The following is a 22872-nucleotide window of genomic DNA, read 5'->3' as shown; positions in this document are numbered from 1 at the left end:
CCAATGTGATGCAGCTGTGAAAAGGGATAATGCAATCCTAGGATGCATCAGGTGAGGTATTTCCAGTAGACACCATCTCCAGAATGAACCTCCTAGAGCAGAAAACCTCCAGTAACCTCATTTCATTTCCCAAGCTGGGTTGGAATCGGGGAGCTGTGATATCAGCTAGAAGTTAAAATATTTATGCAAATATTGTTCAGTGAGCAACCTGTATTTCTAAAACTCTCATTCCCTGAAACTCTGACAGCTGGATGTCAGACATTTATCACTCCAAGTCTGTACTGCTCGGAGGAGCTATCATCTGCTAATGCATAAAATCCTTAGCTGTCGCTTACGCATACTAAGGATTTGTTAATTTTTGAAGTGTTTAAACTGTTGGTGGTGGTTTTTGCAAGCCAGATCCCCAGGAGCATGGAAATTGGTTGTAGTCATCATAACATTACCCTTGAAGGCTTCTCATATCTTTGGCAATATGAGAGAAAAATTTGGGGTAAGGGGAGGCGAGCTGGAATCTAACAGTTTTAAGTCATTCTCTTGCTGAAGCTCCTTCAGCCTTCTTAGGCCCTGATGATCATTATTTCGTCTACAAACTCAGAATACAGAGGAGTGAATTTTCCTGAGCACTTCATTGTGCAGTTCCCATTACGGATAACAGCAGCAGTGTCTTTACTCCCCCACTGGGGACATACACTGCATGGCATGCTGCTGTATTTAACTTATTTCTCCTTGTTAAAGTTGGAGAAGGGAAGAGGGAAATCCTTGCACAAGGTTGCGGGGGACAACCTGATAATTTACACCTTGCATGTGTGTGAGACTGACTTCCACAAGAGCTTATGGGAAGTTACCCCTGGAGAGCTCGGGAGATTTCCCAATGAGATCGATGATGTTTTCATCTGCACAATAAAAATGTAAGGCCTGCTTTCCAGCAGTCCTGAGCATGCTCAGTTCCAGCCAAACTGAATGGGTGCTTAGATGCATGAAAGACCGTGGGAGCTAAGACTTGTGGCAAGACTCCTTGCAATCCTCCCTCCCCAGTGTGTGCCCCGTGAGTTCCCCTTCAGCCCATGCTGCGAGCAGTTGCTGGGGACGGTGCATGTGGAAAAGCCAAAGAGATACTTTAATTTCGAAGACAAGTGAGTCGTTCAGGTAACGTGTAGCAGCCCTGCAGATCAAACCCTTCCCGCAGCCTGGAAGCAGGGTGGAGTCACTCATTAGTTAGGTAAGGGCGGTGAGGTTCTAAAGCAGCTTTGACAGGAGATGTTTTCTGTTCAGTGGGTCCCTCCCCGGGCCAGACAGTAACTTGGCTACAGGCTTCTGAGTTGCTTGAATAAGGCAGAATCCATTGTGGAGACAATATGGAAGTCTGAAGCTGTCACAATGCATTTCCATCCATATGGAGCCAGCCTTGCAGATACCTATTGCACACCAAAGTCAGGGGACCTCTTATTGTAGTTTGCATTAGGGTGCTGTGGAGAGGACCTGTCCAAGGTCCAGGCTTTGTGCTGGGTGCTGTACAGACACCTAGTAAGAAATGGTCCCTGCCCCATGGAGCTTGCGGTCTAAACAGACAAAATAAACAACACGCCAGAGAAAGGAACGGTTATTCTGAGTGCACTGGAAGATACTGATACACAGGAGTTAAGCAACTTGCCCAAGGTCACACAGGGAATTGTGACATAGCTGGGAATTGAACCCAAACCTTCTGAGTCCCAGCCCAACTGCCTTTAACCACAGGGCCCGCCAAAATGTCTTTTCAGGGACCACCAGCCATTCGTGAACCAGCTCTGGGTGAGACATGGGAATAAAATATAATAAGAGGCTAGGGAATTGTTTTCAGCATGTTCCTTCCATGACCCCACTCCTAACAAATTAGAGTGAGATTTCAAAGGACCCGCACATGGAATGGAATGTCTTGGCAAAGAGAGAGGTGAGAGGGAGGTCAGGCATGAGGAGCGGCTGTAATATCCCACACACGGCTGCAAAGGAGAGTTCTCCCACAGTCAGCGTCCAACTGCAGAGTACAGCTTACAGAACGCTCACTGCTTGTCCCGTGGCGACCAGTTCCAGTTGAATCCTGGCTGTTCGCTCAGGACCTCCCAGGACTAATTCAATCTCTATCGTCTCTATTAGGTGGTGAAATATATCTCTTCTAATAAGCAGTGACATGGCAATTTTCTCCATCATGTCAGTTGTCAAGGAGGCCAGCAGATTTCCCTTGCAGCCCAGGACTTCACTGCAAGTCTGCAGAGGTGTGGCAGAGAAATAAATCAATTAGAAGACAGCACCTATGATCCACTCCAGAGTGAGCTGCACAAAATGGTGAATAGGCTCCAGTCGATGCAGTGAGCTGCATGCAAGGGGCAGGTCAGGGTGACGCTGGGCAATGACAATGCACCATTCACGCTTTGGCATCGGCAGCCTGCCCTGGAATAAAACTCCTCAGTGATGCATGGCTGAACAATGCGATGGTGTCACTCCGACAATAAATGGCATTGACGCCCTGGCACGCCACAGCTCTGCCTTCCTCCCCTGCCAGATGATGGAGGCGTCTCTTCAACTGGGTTGCCGAATAAAATGTGCACCCTACTAGCTGTTGGCTGTCAAAGTCAATAGCTTCTCTGAGGCCTGAGTGCCTGCTTCCCTGTCATTTTAAGGCTCCAATGTATATTCATGTTTAATTTTAAAGGAAAACACAGCACTGATGGAAGTGCCCTGCTGACAGCCCTGGCAAGCGGAGTCTGTTTATCCATACAGAGTAGGAACAGCCCTGGCAGAAGCTGTTAGAGTTTTCCCCAAAATACACACACCACATACCCCCAGTGTACTCCACTGTCCTATTCAGATACCCTCTTTGCAAGGTGAGAGGGGAGTTTGATCACCATGACCCATCCAGGACCTTACCCCCTCTGCTGAGACTGGGAACAATCAGGCCAGTTAGTGCCAACTGCAATGATAGATTTTGCGAAAGTGACATAAACTGGATCCCAGGAGGAACCAGTCTGTGACTCCTGTTATCAGCACTTGCCACAAGTCATTGCAAACAGTCCATCGGATAGAGAAGCTTTCCAGCCCCTCGCAGCCATGCTCCCAAGGGAGACATTTATTCTGGGTGGAAATTGGTTTCAGAAGAATCCAGGCCGTCAGCAGAATGCAGGCTCTGGGTAAAGAATACAGGCTGGTTCCAATAGGTTTTAGAGCAGGATCTGCTATCCACAGAGAAGTGCTGCCAGGCCACCCTCACTGAGGATGTCCTGTTGTAGGACTTTACTCATTCCTCTAACCCAGCACAGCTGCCGTAAGTTTTTCCAACTGCGCCGGCTCCAAGGTGCAGATGGCACAGATATGAGAGGAAAGGGTAAGGGAAGGGAGCATTGATTAACTGCTCCTCTGCCGATACTTAGGAAGGACAATTGGGTCATCCATCAGCTATTGGACAAATCACTGTGGACATCACTGTGGTGATGAGCTTCCTCCCTCCTGCTGTGCTGAACTCAGTCTTACAAAAATGAAACAGGATAGTAGTGGTGTAAGGAAAGGGACCTCATTGCCGCTAATGGGCCGAGCCATGGAATGCCGCCCCATCATGTCCTGTGAAACAACCAACTTCAGACGCATTAGGGAGTTTGGTTTCATTCGTCTTCTGAGTATGAAAGTTCCGAATGGACTGATCTTACAGAGGGCCCATTGCTCATTCCCAACCTCATGCTGTGTATTCTCGTAGCCAGGCTGGTATTTGGGTCCCTCTCCTTATCATCTCTACATACATGTTTGATATTATTTATATTACAGCAGCATCTGGAAGCTGCACCTGAGACCAGGGTGTCATTGCGCTAGGTGCTGTACGTACATATTGTAAGAGACAGCCCCTGCCCTAAAGAGCTTACAATTTAAGTAGATAAGACAGAGACAAGGTGGGAGGAAGGAAATAGTATTAGCCTCATTTCACCAATGGGGAACTGAGGCAAGGAGAGATTAAGTGACATGGCCAAGTGACAAAGTTGGGAATTGAGCCCAAATCTTCTAAATCCCTGTCCAGTACCTTAATTCCATGACTTTGCCCCTCTTATTCTCTATTCTTCAGTGTTTGAGGGGCTTTTTATGGTTTGTTAATATTTAATGGATTCCCCCCCCCCAAAAAGTTGACCATCTATAAGGATTAACTCTCTAGGTTCCATGGACCTGCTACCTATTAACTTTGACCTTCAGCTGGTTTGATAATGCTGACACTGTAAGGGTTGAGCAGCTGTCACTGGAGTTATAGGCTTTAATTTGGCTTTTTCTATCGGCATTCACTTACCGACACAACTGGCCTCTCGCTGCCTTTATTAGTGCAGTTGGTGGGAAACTTTCCAAATCAATTAATATTATTGTTTCATTTCTTAGGTCCATAAAAGCACAAAATTTACAAGAAATGTGTAAGGCAATGAAGTTTGCCATAGAACCATGGGCAGAGACAGAAAATAATTAGATCAGCTAGAGCCAGTCAAATCCCATCTGTTAAGCATGTTCCATTTAAAATCACCCTTCTCTTTGCTTCAAGAAATATTATTAGTTTTAATATTGGGGTGTGGAGGGAGAAGAAAGCATAACAGATTTTTATGTTAGTGCTTCTCACATGCATCTGAATAGGTGGAATTGCTAACAGCCTTTCTGTATCCAGGCAGCTGTGTTCTAGTTAGATATTTATGTGTTAAGCAGGGCTTGGTCTGGGTGATATGAGGATGGGAGATCTCCAAGGAGGACCCACATGCTGCAGGAAGTGATGCTGGGGATGGGTCAACACCATTTCCCAAAGGAATCAGCACCCAGAACTTGAAGCAAAAGTCTGAAGGTGTGACCCAAGTAAACCAAGTAAAGGTCTGTGTGAATCCCTGTGAGCCAAACCTGCTGAGCTCTGTGTGGCTTTAACGTGCAGGATGACTATAGGATACCAAAGAATGATGAGTCTGAGATATGCCATGTTCACAGGGCTTATCATCATTATTACAACAGGAACCAAAATGCGTTCGGGACTGTATTAGGCACTGTAGAGACACAGAGTAAAAAGACACTCCCTACACAGAACAGGATATTGACAAGATAGATTAATGGAGGGTGTGGAACCAGACGCACAGAGACGTGAAGCAACTTTCCTAAGGCCTGTGATGCATGTGGGAATACTTATATGATAGCTCATTATAATTGCAGCTATAATACAATAACAGAGGTGCTGTCTTTTGGATGATGCATAAAACCAAGGTATTGAGCATGTGTGGTCATTAAAGATCCCACGGCTCTTTTCATAACACTAAAGATATTATTTCCAGAACTGTAGTCTAATTCCGATTTAGATAACTACATTCTGCTGTCCCAAATCCTCCTGGCATTTCCATTAGAAAGGTGTTCATCGCTTCCTGTCCTATACCGCAGTGTGTTGCTGATCAGTAGCCACATTTCATTCCAGAGGTGGCTGCATTCCCATTTTGGGATTCTGTGGTCCCTCTGTGTTGTTTGCATATCAGTGTCAGTGCTTTGGGATCCTTTGGGGACAGCAGGTGTGATCTGCATGAAAGAGCAGTTTTATTAACCATGGCAGAAATGCAGCAATCTGAGAACTTTCAATCCAATGGCTTAGCCTGTCATCCCCAGATTTAATTTTTTTCTAAAATAACTTCTAATTGTTTTAAAAAAAATCTCTGTACAGCTCAGATTCCATGGCTCATTCAGTCGTGGGGCTTCTCCTGCAACTGTCAACAAAAGGACCAGTTGTGATGGCTGATCTCAATGGACCAGTACTGATTTACACCAGGTGAGGGACTGGACCTTGGTGATTACCAGCTCCTGGTTTCAGACTAGTGGTGCAGAGGAAAGTGGTTCTATATTCCTTATAATACCACCTCTGAGTCACATCCCTTCCTTCCCAATACACATATGTCTATCTCAATTGTCATCAACTTTAATAGTCTGATTTTGAAGTCAGAAGCAGATAATGACTCAAAGCTGATGGGAAGAGGCAAAGGAGAGATTTGTTGTTTAATATTCTTTATCTCATCTTCCTGTGACATCTTATTTCTGAATCCATGGTAGCAGTGGGTAATTGGCTATAAAACCAAGAACTCTGAGTGCAGAGTTCATGGCACCTTTAAGCCCTTGGTTTGGAGAGGGGAATTATTATTGAGCAGCGATTTTAATATGCTGCAGTAGCCAGCCAGAGTGCAGCACTCTGACAAATCTGTAATCCTTTGCTATTGGCTCGTGGCAATAAGTGCCAGCTCTTTAATGTGCATGGGCATGTAAATTGTGGAATCAGGTCTCTTACCATTGAAGGACAAAGATTTTTTTAAAGGGTCATTTTAACTATGAGGTGCTTATATCTAAATGTTTAACATTGACATTTTACATTAAAGTGATATTTTTAAGATTTAGGTTGCCAATTTGAGGCACTAATTTTAGGTTAATCTGAGTTGAAGTGCCGGGGCTGAGTAGTGAATCAAAGAGATCACTAAGCAACCTTGGCCTTGGCTATCTCACTTAATAATTTCATTTTAGCCCCAGTTCAGAAGTAAGCTTCAAGCTTCAACCGCTTCTTCTTTATTGAGGAGAGAGGATCAAGGAAACTTAAATGCTAATTTCTTACTCTGTGGTCCATTTCAAAATGGTGTTTGAAAGCAGCAGCTGGTGGAACGGATCAGAAATAACAGTCTGTTGCAGTCAGTGAGTGTTTCTCCCTGATGTTCAATTCTTGAGGCCTTAGGGAGCGTTGGATTTCCATAGGGACAAGAAGATTGGTTTTACAACTTGAGAAAACAAAGAGAGAACTCCCTCAGCTGCAGTTACAGCCAAAAAACACAACAACTGACTACAGCAACCTCCCTTCTGTGTGGCAATAGGTTGCACGTACAGCAATTTCTGTATTTCCCCCTGGTGTCTGTGTGGGTGTTAGCACTGCCCCCTGCTTCATTACTGCCCCCTCTGACAACTTGAGTAAAGTCTGAACAGGAGTTGAACTCCCTGCTAGCTGAGAATCAGATGGGACCCCTGGACCTTGCCATAAGAACTGCTCTAAAGGGGAGCTTCTCTGGGGAGTGGAGGCTCTGGTTTTTGGAAAGAGTTTCAGGCAATTGAGAAATGAATGTGTGGTGGTGTTGGGAGGAGAGAAGCAGGAAGAGAGAGAAACACACACTACAGAAGGAGAGGAGATAAGAAGAAGAGATTGAAGAGGAGACACCTGTCATGTGGAGATATTCGCTACCTACCTGTAACTGCAGGGGATTTTCTTTCTGGAATTCCCAAGTCTGTTTGTGGTTCATGCTCTTCATGATGTTTTGGTGAGGGGAGCAATCCCTCTCCACCACTCCTTAGAGGGGGATGGACAGACAGAGGCCGTGTCTATCTGAGAAAGTTTGCAGGGTTTAATTTAAATTAGGTTTTTATCTTGACTGAGTTAAACTGGTGAAAACTGCAGTGTGAACCCTCGTGTTTAGGATGAATGCCTTACACTGGTTTAGTTTACACTGGTTTCTCGTAGACTTAAGCTCTGAACCAACCAAAATAAGACTGGTTTAAACTGACATAAGAGCATTCACATGGCCTTTTGCACCAACATAACTAAATTAGTTTTAAATCATCATCATGAATAGTAGTCATGACTGGACTACAGGTACTGAAGGGTATGTGCTGTTTAGGAAAGACAGAAATAAAGGTAAAGGTGATGGAGTAGCATTGTATATCAATGATGAGGTAGAATGTAAAGAAATAAGAAGCGATGCAATGAATAAGACAGAGTCCGTCTGGGCAAAAATTACATTGGGGAAGATAATAGTAGACCCTCTCCTACGATAGTGCTTGGGGTGTGCTATAGACCTCCGGGATCTAATTTGGATATGGATAGAGCCCTTTTTAATGTTTTTAATAAAGTAAATACTAATGGAAACTGCGTGATCATGGGAGACTTTAACTTCCCAGATATAGACTGGAGGACCAGTGCTAGTAATAATAATAGGGCTCAGATTTTCCTAGATGCGATAGCTGATGGATTCCTTCATCAAGTAGTAGCTGAACCGACGAGAGGGGATGCCATTTTAGATTTAATTTTGGTGAGTAGCGAGGACCTCATAGAAGAAATGGTTGTAGGGGATAATCTCGGCTCAAATGATCATGAGCTAATTCAGTTCAAACTGAACGGAAGGATTAACAAAAATAAATCTGCAACTAGAGTTTTTGATTTCAAAAGGGCTGACTTTCAAAAATTAAGGAAATTAGTTAGGGAAGTGGATTGGACTGAAGAATGTATGGATCTAAAGGTAGAGGAGGCCTGGGATTACTTTAAATGAAAGCTGCAGAAGCTATCGGAAGCCTGTATCCCAAGAAAGGGGAAAAAATTCATAGGCAGGAGTTGTAGACCAAGCTGGATGAGCAAGCATCTTAGAGAGGTGATTAAGAAGAAGCAGAAAGCATACAGGGAGTGGAAAATGGGAGGGATCAGCAAGGAAAGCTACCTTATTGAGGTCAGAACATGTAGGGATAAAGTGAGAAAGGCTAAAAGTCGAGTAGAGTTGGACCTTGCAAAGGGAATTAAAACCAATAGCAAAAGGTTCTATAGCCATATAACTAAGAAAGAAGAAGTGGGGCCGCTAAACACTGAGGATGGAGTGGAGGTTAAAGATAATCTAGGCATGGCCCAATATCTAAACAAATACTTTGCCTCAGTCTTTAATAAGGCTAAAGAGGATCTTAGGGATAATGGTAGCATGACAAATGGGAATGAGGATATGGAGGTAGTTATTACCATATCTGAGGTAGAAGTGAAACTCAAACAGCTTAATGGGACTAAATCGGGGGGCCCAGATAACCTTCATCCAAGAATATTAAAGGAATTGGCACCTGAAATTGCAAGCCCATTAGCAAGAATTTTTAATGAATCTGTAAACTCAGGAGTTGTACCGAATGATTGGAGAATTGCTAATATAGTTCCTATTTTTAAGAAAGGAAAAAAAGTGATCCGGGTAACTACAGGCCAGTTAGTTTGACATCTGTAGTATGCAAGGTCCTGGAAAAAATTTTGAAGGAGAAATTAGTTAAGGACATTGAAGTCAATGGTAAATGGGACAAAATACAACATGGTTTTACAAAAGGTAGATCATGCCAAACCAACCTGATCTCTTTCTTTGAAAAAGTAACAGATTTTTTATATAAAGGAAACGCAGTGGATCTAATTTACCTAGATTTCCGTAAGGCGTTTGATACCGTGCCACATGGGGAATTATTAGTTAAATTGGAGAAGATGGGGATCAATATGAACATCAAAAGGTGGATAAGGAATTGGTTAAAGGGGAGACTGCAACGGGTCCTACTGAAAGGCGAACTGTCAGGCTGGCGGGAGGTTACCAGTGGAGTTCCTCAGGGATCAGTTTTGGGACCAATCTTATTTAATCTTTTTATTACTGACCTTGGCACAAAATGTGGGAGTGTGCTAATAAAGTTTGCAGATGATACAAAGCTGGGAGGTATTGCCAATTCAGAGAAGGATCGGGATATTATACAGAAGGATCTGGATGACCTTGTAAACTGGAGTAATAGTAATAGTATTTAATAGTTTAATAGTGAGATTTAATTTAATTTAATAGTGAGAAGTGTAAGGTTATGCATTTAGGAATTAATAACAAGAATTTTAGTTATAAATTGGGGACGCATCAATTAGAAGTAACGGAAGAGGAGAAGGACCTTGGAGTATTGGTTGATCATAGGATGACTATGAGCTGCCAATGTGATATGGCTGTGAAAAAAGCTAATGCGGTTTTGGGATGCATCAGGAGAGGCATTTCCAGTAGGGATAAGGAGGTTTTAGTACCATTATACAAGGCACTGGTGAGACCTCACCTAGAATACTGTGTGCAGTTCTGGTCTCCCATGTTAAAAAAGGATGAATTCAAATTGGAGCAGGTACAGAGAAGGGCTACTAGGATGATCCGAGGAATGGAAAACTTGTCTTATGAAAGGAGACTTAAGGAGCTTGGCTTGTTTAGCCTAACTAAAAGAAGGTTGAGGCGAGATATGATTGCTCTCTATAAATATATCAGAGGGATAAATACAGGAGAGGGAGAGGAATTATTTAAGCTCAGCACCAATGTGGACACAAGAACAAATAGGTATAAACTGGCCACCAGGAAGTTTAGACTTGAAATTAGACGAAGGTTTCTAACCATCAGAGGAGTGAAGTTTTGGAATAGGGAAGCAGTGGGGGCAAAAGATCTATCTGGCTTTAAGATTCTATTCGATAAGTTTATGGAGATGGTATGATGGGATAATGTGATTTTGGTAATTAATTGATCTTTAAATACTCAGGGTAAATAGGCCTAATCCCCTGAGCTGGGATATTAGATGGATGGGATCTGGGTTACCCAGGAAAGAATTTTCTGTAGTATCTGGCTGGTGAATCTTGCCCATATGCTCAGGGTTTAGCTGATCGCTAAATATAGAGCAACAGTTAAGGAATTAAAGGAAAAAGCAACAGCAATAGCCTTCTTGGGCTGGGTAAATCCTCTGAGAAAAGACACATGAAGACAAATTCATCCGTGGGGTAACTCCAGGGATCACCAAGCAGTTACACTAGGGTGAACTTGGCTCTTTTTGCCATATTTAGTGGAAAAACCCCCTATGGGAATATTCTGCTCCTAAATTTGTCACGCAAATGTAAGGTATCACAAAGTATCCATGGCAACAAAAGGAGCAAATGTCTTGTGCATTGTGTGTCTGGTAAAGAGAGTTCTCTGGACACTCGCTTATTACGTTATTAAATGGTATATTTGTGTTGAGCCGCCGCACAGAACATTATTACGGCTAAGGGCCAATCCTTGTGACAAAACTCCCATCACGGTCACTGGTCCTAAATGCCAAAACAAGACTCAGTGGTACAGAGGCTCTTTAAGATGAAGCAAACAAACTGTCCCTCACCTGGGGAAAGTTCAGAGTGTGGCGTGTCCCCACTCTAGTGGCTGGTTCGCTTTAGAAGATCAGAATCCCCCATTACTTGCTACCAGCTAATGGTGTTACTCCTTTAACCCTGTAGAATCCTGTGCTTTCTAGCATTGAAGGCCCAGGGTTCAACCGTGGCTGGTGCCCCATGGCAATAAGTTGTTATGTAATTTTACTCTCAGACTTTAGGAAGGGCTGTTGGTTGATTGGGTACCAGCAGCACCAGTCTGATATTAACACCCAGGCCACTGATCAGCTCCTGGCCACAGGGACTTGCTCAGGCTACGGCTGCCACCTCAATGTGCCGTGAACTATTAATAACACAATGCACGCACACGGACAGTTTGTTCAGCAGAGGTTTAATTTCACACATGTAAGAGAAATATTTGTGTGAGCTGGTATAACACAACATTGTAAGCCTTTCACTTCAGAGTCTGAAAAACATGTTTTAATTTTTCACCACCTCCCCCGCAGTCCCTGATTGCATTGTCAAGGATGAACTAACCGAAACTGCTAAATTGGACGCTTTGCAATGGGAAAATGCAGAGCTGGCCTCTTTGGGGACGGGCAATGCAAGGGTGGCAGCTTGTCATACAGCAGGGAAAAGATCTCAATGGACAAAAGGAAATCTCACCGGTATCCCCCCATGTTGTGGTTCCATTGGGGAGTTTAAGTGATCTTGCAAGGCCACTGTATGTGGCCCTGATCCTCTGTCCAGCCAGCAAAGCCATGGCTGCTTGGGTTTCTACCTGATTTGTAGCCTGATCCTCACAAGTGTAAATCATCATCACGCCACTGAAATCAATGGAGATTTACATCTTCTCCAGCCTGCTGTGTTATGAAGCAGCCGGGCACATTCAGTGGAAAGCAGAGTGGCTCAGATAGCCACCATGCACCATCGCTTAATTCAAGGTGAGGAAACCTGTTGCTGTAACACCCTGCATCCACACTGGCTCTTCTCTACTCAACCATTTGCAGCAGTAAGATACCTGCAGGCACACCCCGTAATTTGTAGCACTACAGCAAACTATGCTCTCAAAACTGGATACTCTCATAAAGAACCAACCTTCCACACAAACTTCCTCGTGGCTGGACTTTACAAAAACTAGACAAGCCATTTACAAAACACACTTTGCTTCTCTACAAAAGAAAAAGGACACTAAGCTATCTAAACTACTATATGCCACAAGGGGCCACAACTTTGGTTCCCGTAACCCACCCAGCAATATTGTTAATCTATCCAACTATACTCTTAGCCCAGCAGAAGAATCAGTCCTATCTCGGGGCCTCTCCTTTTGCCCCTCCACCCCCACGAACATGATACAGTTCTGTGGTGACCTAGAATTCTATTTTCGACGTCTCAGACTCAAGGAATATTTCCAACACACCTCTGACCAACATATTAACCCACAGAGACCTTCCTGCCAACACTACAAAAAGAAGGATTCTGGGTGGACTCCTCCTGAAGGTCGAAACAGCAGCCTGGATTTCTACATAGACTGCTTCCGCCGACGTGCACGAGCTGAAATTGTGGAAAAGCAGCATCGCTTACCCCATAACCTCAGCCATGCAGAACACAGTGCCATCCACAGCCTCAGAAACAACTCTGACATCATAATCAAAAAGGCTGACAAAGGAGGTGCTGTCGTCATCATGAATAGGTCGGAGTATGAACAAGAGGCTACTAGGCAGCTCTCCAACACCACTTTCTACAAGCCATTACCCTCTGATCCCACTGAGAGTTACCAAAAGAAACTACAGCATTTGCTCAAGAAACTCCCTGAAAAAGCACAAGAACAAATCCGCACAGACACACCCCTGGAGCCCCGACCTGGGGTATTCTATCTGCTACCCAAGATCCATAAACCTGGAAATCCTGGACGCCCCATCATCTCAGGCATTGGCACCCTGACAGCAGGATTGTCTGGCTATGTAGACTCCCTCCTCAGGCCCTTCGTTACCAGCACTCCCAGCTATCTTCGAGACACCACCGATTTCCTGAGGAAACTACAGTCCATTGGTGATCTTCCTAAAAACACCATCCTAGCCACTATGGATGTAGAAGCCTCTACACCAACATTCCACACAAAGATGGACTACGAGCCGTCAGGAACAGTATCCCCGATACTGTCACGGCTAACCTGGTGGCTGAACTTTGTGACTTTGTCCTGACCCATAACTATTTCACATTTGGTGACAATGTATACCTTCAAATCAGCGGCACTGCGATGGGTACCCGCATGGCCCCACAGTATGCCAACATTTTTATGGCTGACTTAGAACAACGCTTCCTCAGCTCTCGTCCCCTAATGCCCCTATTCTACTTGCGCTACATTGATGACATCTTCATCATCTGGACCCATGGAAAAGAAGCTCTTGAGGAATTCCACCATGATTTCAACAATTTCCATCCCACCATCAACCTCAGCCTGGACCAGTCCACACAAGAGATCCACTTCCTGGACACTACGGTGCTAATAAGCGATGGTCACATAACCACCACCCTATATCGGAAACCTACTGACCGCTATTCCTACCTACATGCCTCTAGCTTTCATCCAGATCATACCACTCGATCCATTGTCTACAGCCAAGCGCTACGATATAACCGCATTTGCTCCAACCCCTCAGACAGAGACAAACACCTACAAGATCTCTATCATGCATTCCTACAACTACAATACCCCCCTGCTGAAGTGAAGAAACAGATTGACAGAGCCAGAAGAGTACCCAGAAGTCACCTACTACAGGACAGGCCCAACAAAGAAAAGAACAGAACGCCACTAGCCATCACCTTCAGCCCCCAACTAAAACCTCTCCAACGCATCATCAAGGATCTACAACCCATCCTGAAGGACGACCCATCACTCTCACAGATCTTGGGAGACAGACCAGTCCTTGCTTACAGACAGCCCCCCAATCTGAAGCAAATACTCACCAGCAACCACACACCACACAACAGAACCACTAACCCAGGAACCTATCCTTGCAACAAAGCCCGTTGCCAACTCTGTCCACATATCTATTCAGGGGATACCATCATAGGGCCTAATCACATCAGCCACACTATCACCTGCGCATCTACCAATGTGATATATGCCATCATGTGCCAGCAATGCCCCTCTGCCATGTACATTGGCCAAACTGGACAGTCTCTACGTAAAAGAATGAATGGACACAAATCAGACGTCAAGAATTATAACATTCAAAAACCAGTTGGAGAACACTTCAATCTCTCTGGTCACTCGATCACAGACCTAAGAGTGGCTATACTTCAACAAAAAAGCTTCAAAAACAGACTCCAACGAGAGACTGCTGAATTGGAATTAATTTGCAAACTGGATACAATTAACTTAGGCTTGAATAGAGACTGGGAATGGATGAGTCATTACACAAAGTAAAACTATTTCCCCATGGTATTTCTCCCTCCCACCCCACCCCCCACTGTTCCTCTGATATTCTTGTTAACTGCTGGAATTAGCCTACCTTGCTTGTCACCATGAAAGGTTTTCCTCCTTTCCCCCCCCCTCCCCCCGCTGCTGGTGATGGCTTATCTTAAGTGATCACTCTCCTTACAGTGTGTATGATAAACCCATTGTTTCATGTTCTCTGTGTGTGTGTATATAAATCTCTCCTCTGTTTTTTCCACCAAATGCATCCGATGAAGTGAGCTGTAGCTCACGAAAGCTTATGCTCTAATAAATTTGTTAGTCTCTAAGGTGCCACCAGTACTCCTTTTCTTTTTGCGAATACAGACTAACACGGCTGCTACTCTGAAACCTATGCTGTTCTGTGAGTGCTATTGTACTGTATTGTGGGAGCCCTAGTCCGGCCCTTCTGGAGACTGTGGGTGGAAATGGTAGGAGCTTGTCTTCACCTCGGGTTGTAAATTCTAGCTCACCCCTGCATGTTACTCACTAACTGGCCCACATGGACCTTGCTGGCAGGCACTAAAAGTTCCCTAGTGCACACTGACATAGTCCCAGTTCAAACAGCACTATATTTACATTCACTAGGGAACTTAAAGAGTGTGCCAGCAGCATCTACACGGGCCAGCTGGTGCACGACACACACGAGTTTATACCCCGTTGGCACAGACCAATGCATTGTGGAGATGTGCCCTTAATAAATTAAACCAGTTCTGGGTGAGCACACTCCAGATTTCTGTCTGCAGTTTCCATTCCCACTGGTAGCAATGCCTGGATCCAACTTGGATCAATGACCTCTACCAAATGCTATCACTATATGCATGTAAAAAGAAAAGGAGTACTTGTGGCACCTTAGAGACTAACAAATTTATTTGAGCATAAGCTTTCGTGAGCTACAGCTCACTTCATCGGATGCATCATAGAGTGCCTAGCATGATGGGGCCCTGATTTCATTTGGACTTCTGGGTGCTTTGATAGTACAAATAAATATTATTGTGGTGGTGGTTGTTTAAATGAACTCCAGCTGTAAAGCATTTTCAAGAACGGAAGGCTCCACAGTTCCCTTTCTGCACTAATAAACTTTGATTTGTCCAACTAGCAACTCCAGGGTTTTTTTCAAGCTGTACGTTGCATTCTTTACTTGTCTCCTAAACAGGGTTGTCACGTTTCATGGTGGGGATAGGCAGGGCCAGAGGGGAGAAACTCAAGCAGCATGAAGTGTGCCTGAAAATCAGAGTTGAACAGCTCCCAAAATGAGCTTTGGCCAGGCCTCAGCTTGTGGGTACAAGCAACTGATGTGGCTTCACTTCAAAGGGAGCTTTCATGGGCAGGTTCAGGAAATGTAGGCTGCTGTTTTTATGCTATTCCTTTGCCATTTGCTTTTCTTCAAGTCCATTTTACAGCATACTCCATAAGCAAAATTAAAATGGGCTGTCTTGCATTTGTTCTGTTTCAAAAGGAAAGCCACTGAGTTGAGTGAAAGTTCACTTGTTTTCCCATCCCCATACATGTCTCAAACTCAGGGATGAGACACTCGTCCATCTAAATTTTAAAAATCTTCACTGCAGCTATCAATGCTACAGTGGTAATATTCGTCAGAACCTGCCTGCTGCCTCGTCTGGACAGTTTTGACAGCACCAGATTGGGAACCAGACAGCAGGAAAGCTCAGGATCATACAGTCAACACCAAAGGGTTAAATTTGTTGACAAACTTTTCTGGGGGGAGTGGGGAGAATTCCGATTCAATGACACCAAAACATTTGTGTTGATTTCACCTGACTGTTTCATCAGGGGTGCATAGGGGGAAGGAACCTTTCAAAAAAATCAGAAAAAATCCAAGTTCCATTTCAACATTTTCTAAATGAAACGTTTTGATGTTTGGATTCAAAATGGATTTTTGTTTGGAATTTTTTTCTGAAATTTATTTAAAAATAAATAAGTACATAAATAATGTTAAAAATGCTCACAATCAAAAAAAAGTTTTGTGTTTTTTTAGCTTTTTGCTGAAAAGTTTTTGGGAAGAACCACCTTGTTTTTGGCTCAACTTGAAATACGTCTCCCCCAACTCTTTGAAATTGACAGCAAACCAGAAAATCCATTATTCACCCAGCTTTGTCAGTAGCTCATGTTGCTGGCACTGCAAGTCAAGAGTTTAAAAAGCCAAAGGCATTTGCTTCTGGTTGTAATGATTTTTTTAAATCTATCCTGGGAAGTGATTTTAAATCCATCATTGGCCTGCTCCTACCCCCAGTCATACTTCCTCATTGTAATGAATTAAATGGGAGTTAAAAGAAATGTTCTAAGGGTGTTCAAAATAAGAGGAAGGGAGAATTTGTCTGTCACGCGCAAATGACCTACTTCCCATATGCTCTGACTGAAAACTCTGGACAGAGTCTCAAAATCCTGTGATACCCTCCTCTCCATTATGGGATAAGACCTTTTGTCTTAATGTTTTGTCCCTTCCTCTGGGCAATGGCACCTGGTCCCTGCGATCATTTTGTGGAGTTAAAAATAGTATCGTCTCTTCGGGATGAGCTTTATTTTCAGTTTGCATCTTGTTCTGTGGCTGGTAATTAATAATTTTCTGTGAGTCATTAATTAGAAGGCAGTTTAGCAATTGGAATCTATAAGTGATTTTCATATAGTGAATGTGGTTCACATAAATAACTGGAATGGCTGTACTCTTCATCCTGCCATGTTTGACACAATGGAAGTTGGAGGAGAACCTGATCTAAGGACTTTGAGACAGTTTAGGTCTAATACCTCTCAGCAGTATCCTGTGTGACAGGGTCTGGCCAGATGGCTATAGGAGAGTGATAGAAGGCAGATATGTTAGCCCCAGGTTGAGTAGATCCCTTTTCCCTGGATAAGGGATAACAGGGAAGGTTCAAGAACAATCAGGAACTTTCTGGAAACAATTAAGGCAGACAGGCTGATTAGAACACCTGCAGCCAATCAAGAAGCTGCTAGAATCAATTAAGGCAGGCTAATCAGGGCACCTGGTTTTTAAAAAGGAGCTCACTTCAGTTTGTGGGATGTGTAAGTAGCTGGGAGTGAGAGGACGTGCTGCTGGAGGATTGAGGAGTACAAGTGTTAACAGACATCAGGAGGAAGGTCCTGTGTGGTGAGGACAAAGGTGTTGGGAGGAGGCCATGGGGAAGGAGGCCAGGGAATTGTAGCTGTCACACAGCTGTTCCAGGAGGCACTCTACACAGCTGCAGTCCACAGGGCCCTGGGCTGGAACCAGGGGTAGAGGGTGGGCCCGGGTTCCCCCCAAACCTCCCAACTCCTGGAGGTTCCACCGAGGGGAAGGTCTCTAGGCTGTTCCCTGACCCACATGGTGGATCAGCAGAGACTGCGGGGATTGTTCTTACTTTTTTTTCCCCATGCTGGCAAGTGATGAGGTTATCTGAGTAAACGGCAAATTAGAGCCATGAAAGTGGCCAAACTGAGGACTATTGTGAATCTCTGAGGTGAGCAAAATCCACCAATAAGCGCAGGACCCACCAAGGTAGAGGAGGAACTTTATCACACCTGGTAGGAGTCTGAAGTGCTGGCTTGCAAATGGCTCAAGAAATCTCCACACCATTGGCACAGATCTGACTTGTTTTACCCACTGCCCGGGTATCAAAGTGAAGCTTGCTCATCCTTAAAGGGTAAAATGGATTTTGGCAACTAAAAGGATCTTTGTGGAATGGGTGAAAAGCCGTAGGCTGTTCCAGGCTGGAATCTCACCCTGTCTTGCTACATCATCATATCTTTCAAACTGTGGATTATTGATCTGGAGCAAGTTTGCACAAAAATCCCATTATTTTTGTATTCCAGATTTCCATGTGGTGCATGGCTTTACTCCAGAGTTATGCTCCTGGACCCTGATCCTGCAACTGGATCCATGCAGGCAGGGCCTGGCACCCATATGGAGCCCCTTTGATGCCACAGAGCTTGCCTGCGTGGATCCAATTACAGGATGGAGGCCCTAGTGGCTATAATTCAGCCATGCAGGATTGAAGTGTTGTCTTCGTTTCCCTGTCTATAGCTCTTTTGGGGGCAAAAACTAATTCATCTCATGAACCAAATCTTTGCAATGAAAGGAGCTTCACACTTCAGCTCAGCACCTCATTTGTGCGATATTTTCTATTAGCTGTCAGGGATGCTATTGCACAAAAACATTCAGCATCTCAGGTGTCCTTTGTAATCCATGGAGAAATAATGTGTAAAAAATGACAATTAGGAGCTGGATGAGGCTGCTACTGGAAGGTAAACCACGAGGCTCTGCAATTTCAGTCACTTGCATATTAACAGCAGAACAGAACGGGCAACTGGTTCCGCTAGAGCTAAGTGCCCCATGCCGATCTAGGCCACAAAGTACATGTTAAAGACTATGCAGCTGCAGAAAGACACCTATACACAAGACTCCTGCTCTTTTTTTTTTGAATAGGTAATGTCCTCCTTATGGCACTAGCTGCTACCTGTTGTTAATGGACTGCTTCTGATAAGGAGAATCACAGGCTGCAAATGCTTTTGCAGACTGGGCGAATGTTGCTAACAGCTGATTTCAAGGGGGCTCTTTGCAGGGAACTCTTCTTTAGAGTTTGCACTAAAGAAACTGCAAAGCTGAAGCACAGCAGCGAGCAAGAGAGTCCCCTCTAGGCTGAGCCAAAACTCCATCTGTCCCAGTGCACAGCCCTCTCTTCTGAGGTTCCCTCAAGCCAGATCATTTAGTAACTGCCAGCCCAGGGAGTAGAAAGGATGGTAATCCCTGTGGACCAGGGGCTGTCTAACTTGGGGTAAATTCTGACTTGAACTATGGACCCACGCATAGGAGGAAGAAGCCCAAAGATAGCCCTACTCAGCCCAAGAGTCACGGTACATAGGAATATGTGGTGCCATGTGAGTGGAACGGGGCAGAACTGTCCTGGCACCCACACACTGGCCAGAGTAGCTGAGCCAGCACAGGGAAAGTGGGGCTAGGTAACAATTTACAGATGGTCCAGTGTCCTCTCTCCAGCAGGAACCAGGACAGTTGTCTGATGCTTCAGAGAAAGGTGCATCATGGACAAGACAAACTCTTTTGATACCTTAACTCAAGGGGCAAGACCAGCTCCCACTCCAGTATCATTGGTACTCTTGCCTCCTGTCCCACTAAGCAGCACAAAAGACTGACACCACTGCAGCCTCCTTTACATCTGATTATTCCTCTGTGCAGCTGGAAGGGGAGGGACGCACCCCTCCAGTGTTGCCTAGCCATGGCTGCCATCTGGCTTCTTCCAGGGTAGCACTTCACTCATCCACTCCAGCTGGCAAGGCGGGTGTGTATGGCACCTTATGGTTTTCCTAGTTTCCCTAGTTTTTCAACCCCTTGGATTTGAAATTCTCTAGTGACTTCATGAAAGGTCCCACTGGCAGAGCGACTTGGCGACAATTTTGCTTTCAGTGGCTCTTTAATAATAACCCCCCGGTTTTTTCCCTCCCCAAGACAAAAGAATTTTGCTCTCCTTGTCGACTTTTCCCAAGTCCTCCTGGTCTTAATCTGAATCTAAATTGGGATCCCACCAAGACGCAGTACACCATAGGCTTTGACTCAGTGCTCAATAGCGACCATGCTTTGGTTTTCTCCCCTTGATTAATTGTTAGAAAGGTGACAAACTCAACCTCTGACCTCCAGTCTGCTTTCACTGACACAGGCAGCTTTTAAGCTACTCTGGTAACTCAATCATCCCCACAGGCCTTTTTGTTGTTGGGATGTGAATGTCTTTTGTCTGCAGGGGAAGTGAGATTAATGACTGAGAGTGGCCCCAATGATTTCAATATTCAAGTTGTGGCTAAATATGCTAATGCTGATGGAATGACCTACAATATCAAACTGCAACATCACTAATGGACTCCACCAACAGCTTGAGAAGCTGGCTGAATCTGTGGGAGGGGCTGGGTTTATTTCCCCCTCTCCAGGTGGAATATTGATTTGCAGATCTAATGCTTTTAACTTTGCTCTTAGGCTGCAGCCTTGTTTAACAAGAGGCACTGAAGTTCCATTTGCTGGGATCAGCGCAGCAGTTTGTCCTGTGGCCTCTTCCTCTTTACACCCACACCCCAACACAAACACCTGCCTGCAAAGCTTCACATCTCCATTCTGGAGCAGAAAGGGTTTAAGTGCCAGTTTTGAATCAACCGGTATAGCATGTTAGTCTATAAATGGTCCTGTTGGAATTACCTTACAGAGTTAAGTTGCTACTGAATCTGGACCATAGAAGTGTGCACATTTATGCAAAACACTGTTGTGTTAGGACTTCCATCAGTTTAAAGAGCTACAGTTAAGCTCAGGTGAGCTTTAAAAATCTTCCTATCCTATGTGCAACATTCCTCAGGTGGCACATTGCCAGAGGTCATCACCAAATTTGATCCACAGGTTGGATCATGTATTCTTATATCAAAACTGCTGTCCTTTCTTCCTGTCTGTCTATGCTGGTCATCACAGTCATACCTGACCCCCTTTTAATTTCTTGGTACTTCCGTTCCTATCATTGCTGACCCTCCAGGCATCAGTGAATAAAACTCTCCTTCCATTCTATCTATACAGCTTTGGTCCTACTCTAATGCCACAGAACAGTATTTCTAACTTGTCATATGTCTCCACTCTGACAGATTTTTGAAGTAAAAAAATTTAGCCGCTAAATTAAATCTTACCCGTATTACTTTAACCATTTATTATAATTATTATTATTTGTATTATTTATTTGTACTGCAGTAGCACCAAGGAGTCCCAGTCGTGGCCTAGGGCCCCGTTGTGCTGGGTGCTGTACAAACATACGTAACACTGTCCAGCAGCTCAGTACCGCAGTACAACATAAGGACAGTAAAAATAACACCCACTTCCAACCCTTAATTAAATTTGTCAGAGCTTCTAGAATTTATTTTAGGGGACAGAAATACTCAGAACTGTGCAGCCTGTTCATGTATTCCATTAATAGCCAAGATGTTGAGATGCAGGAAGAGAATGAATCCTAGATTCGTAGATTCCAAGGCCAGAAGGGCCCATTGTGTTCACCTAGTCTGACCTCCTGCATAGCACTGGCCACAGAACTTCTCCAAAGTAATTCCTAGAGCAGATCTTCTTGGAAAAACATTCAGTCGTGATTTAAAAATTGTTAGTGATGGAGAATCCACCACAGCCCTTGGTAAATTGTTCCAATAGTTAATTACCCTCACTGTTAAAAAAATTTATGCTTTATTTCCAGTCTGAATTTGTCTAACTTCAATTTCCAGCCATTGGACCATGTTCTATCTTTCGCTGCTAGATTGAAGAACCCATTATTAAATATTTGTTCCCCATGTAGGTACTTACAGACTGTGATCAAGTCACTCTATAATTTTTGGTTTGTTAAACTAAATAGATTGGGCTCCTTGAGTCTATCAATATAAGGCACATTTTTTAACCCTTCATTCTTATAGCTCTTCTCTGACCCCTCTCTAATTTATCAATGTTCTTCTTGAATTGTGGACACCAGAACTGGATATAGTGTTCCAACAGGGGACATACCAGTGCCAAATACAGAGGTAAAATAACCTCTCTGCTCCTACTTGAGCTTCCCCTGTTATGCATTCAAGGATTGCTTTAGCCCTTCTGGCCACAGTGTCACAGTGGGAGCTCATGTTCAGCTGATTTTCCAACACAATCCCCATATCTTTTCCAGAGTCACTGCTTCACAGGATAGAGTCCCGCATCCTGTACGTATGGCCTATTCTCTTTGTTCCTAGATGTATACATTTATATTTAGTCATATTAAAACATATTGTTTGGTTGGGCCCAGTTTACCAAGTGATCCTGATTACTCTGTATCAGTGCCTTGTCCTCTTCATTATTTACTAATCCCTCAATGTTTGTGTCTTCTGCAAACTCTATCAGTGATGATTTTATTAGGACTGTCAAGTGATAAAAAAAATTAATCACGATTAATTGCACTATTAAACAATAATAGAATACCATTTATTTAAATATTTTGAATGTTTTCTATATTTTAAAATATATTGATTCTGATTACAACACAGAATACAAAGTGTACTGTGCTCACTTTATATTTATTTTTATTACAAATATTTGCACTGTAAAAAACAAAAGAAATAGTATTTTTCAATTCACCTAATACAAGTACTGTCGTGCAATCTCTTTATCATGAAAGTTGAACTTACAAATGTAGAATTATGTACAAAAATAACTGCATTCAAAAATAAAACAATGTAAAACTTTAGAGCCTACACGTCCACTCAGTCCTACTTGAGCCAATTGCTCAGACAAACGAGTTTAGTTACAATTTTCAGGAGATAATGCTGCCCGCTTCTTGTTTACAATGTCACCTGAAAGTGAGAACAGGCATTCACATGGCACTGTTGTAGCTCATGTCACAAGATATTTACATGCCAGATGCGCTAAAGATTCATATGTCCCTTTATGCTTCAACCACCATTCCAGAGGACATGTGACCATGATGGTGAC

At 43.9% G+C, this 22872-nt stretch overlaps 1 long non-coding RNA gene across 1 annotated transcript; it reads right to left on the bottom strand.

The window, feature by feature from the left end:
- Positions 1-703: 703 nt before the first annotated feature.
- Positions 704-22296, bottom strand: LOC122457237. The gene is made up of 3 exons (XR_006276710.1): positions 22169-22296; positions 15890-15893; positions 704-715 (listed from the first exon to the last, which is right to left on the bottom strand). It is a non-coding gene; the product is annotated as an uncharacterized LOC122457237 (long non-coding RNA).
- Between the last annotated feature and the right edge of the window lie 576 nt (positions 22297-22872).

The sequence above is a fragment of the Dermochelys coriacea genome, chromosome 22 (genome assembly GCF_009764565.3).
Source record: "Dermochelys coriacea isolate rDerCor1 chromosome 22, rDerCor1.pri.v4, whole genome shotgun sequence".
Lineage (NCBI taxonomy): Eukaryota > Metazoa > Chordata > Testudines > Dermochelyidae > Dermochelys > Dermochelys coriacea.
Note: the sequence above shows the minus strand (reverse complement) of the source record. Positions and strands in the feature narration are given on the sequence as shown.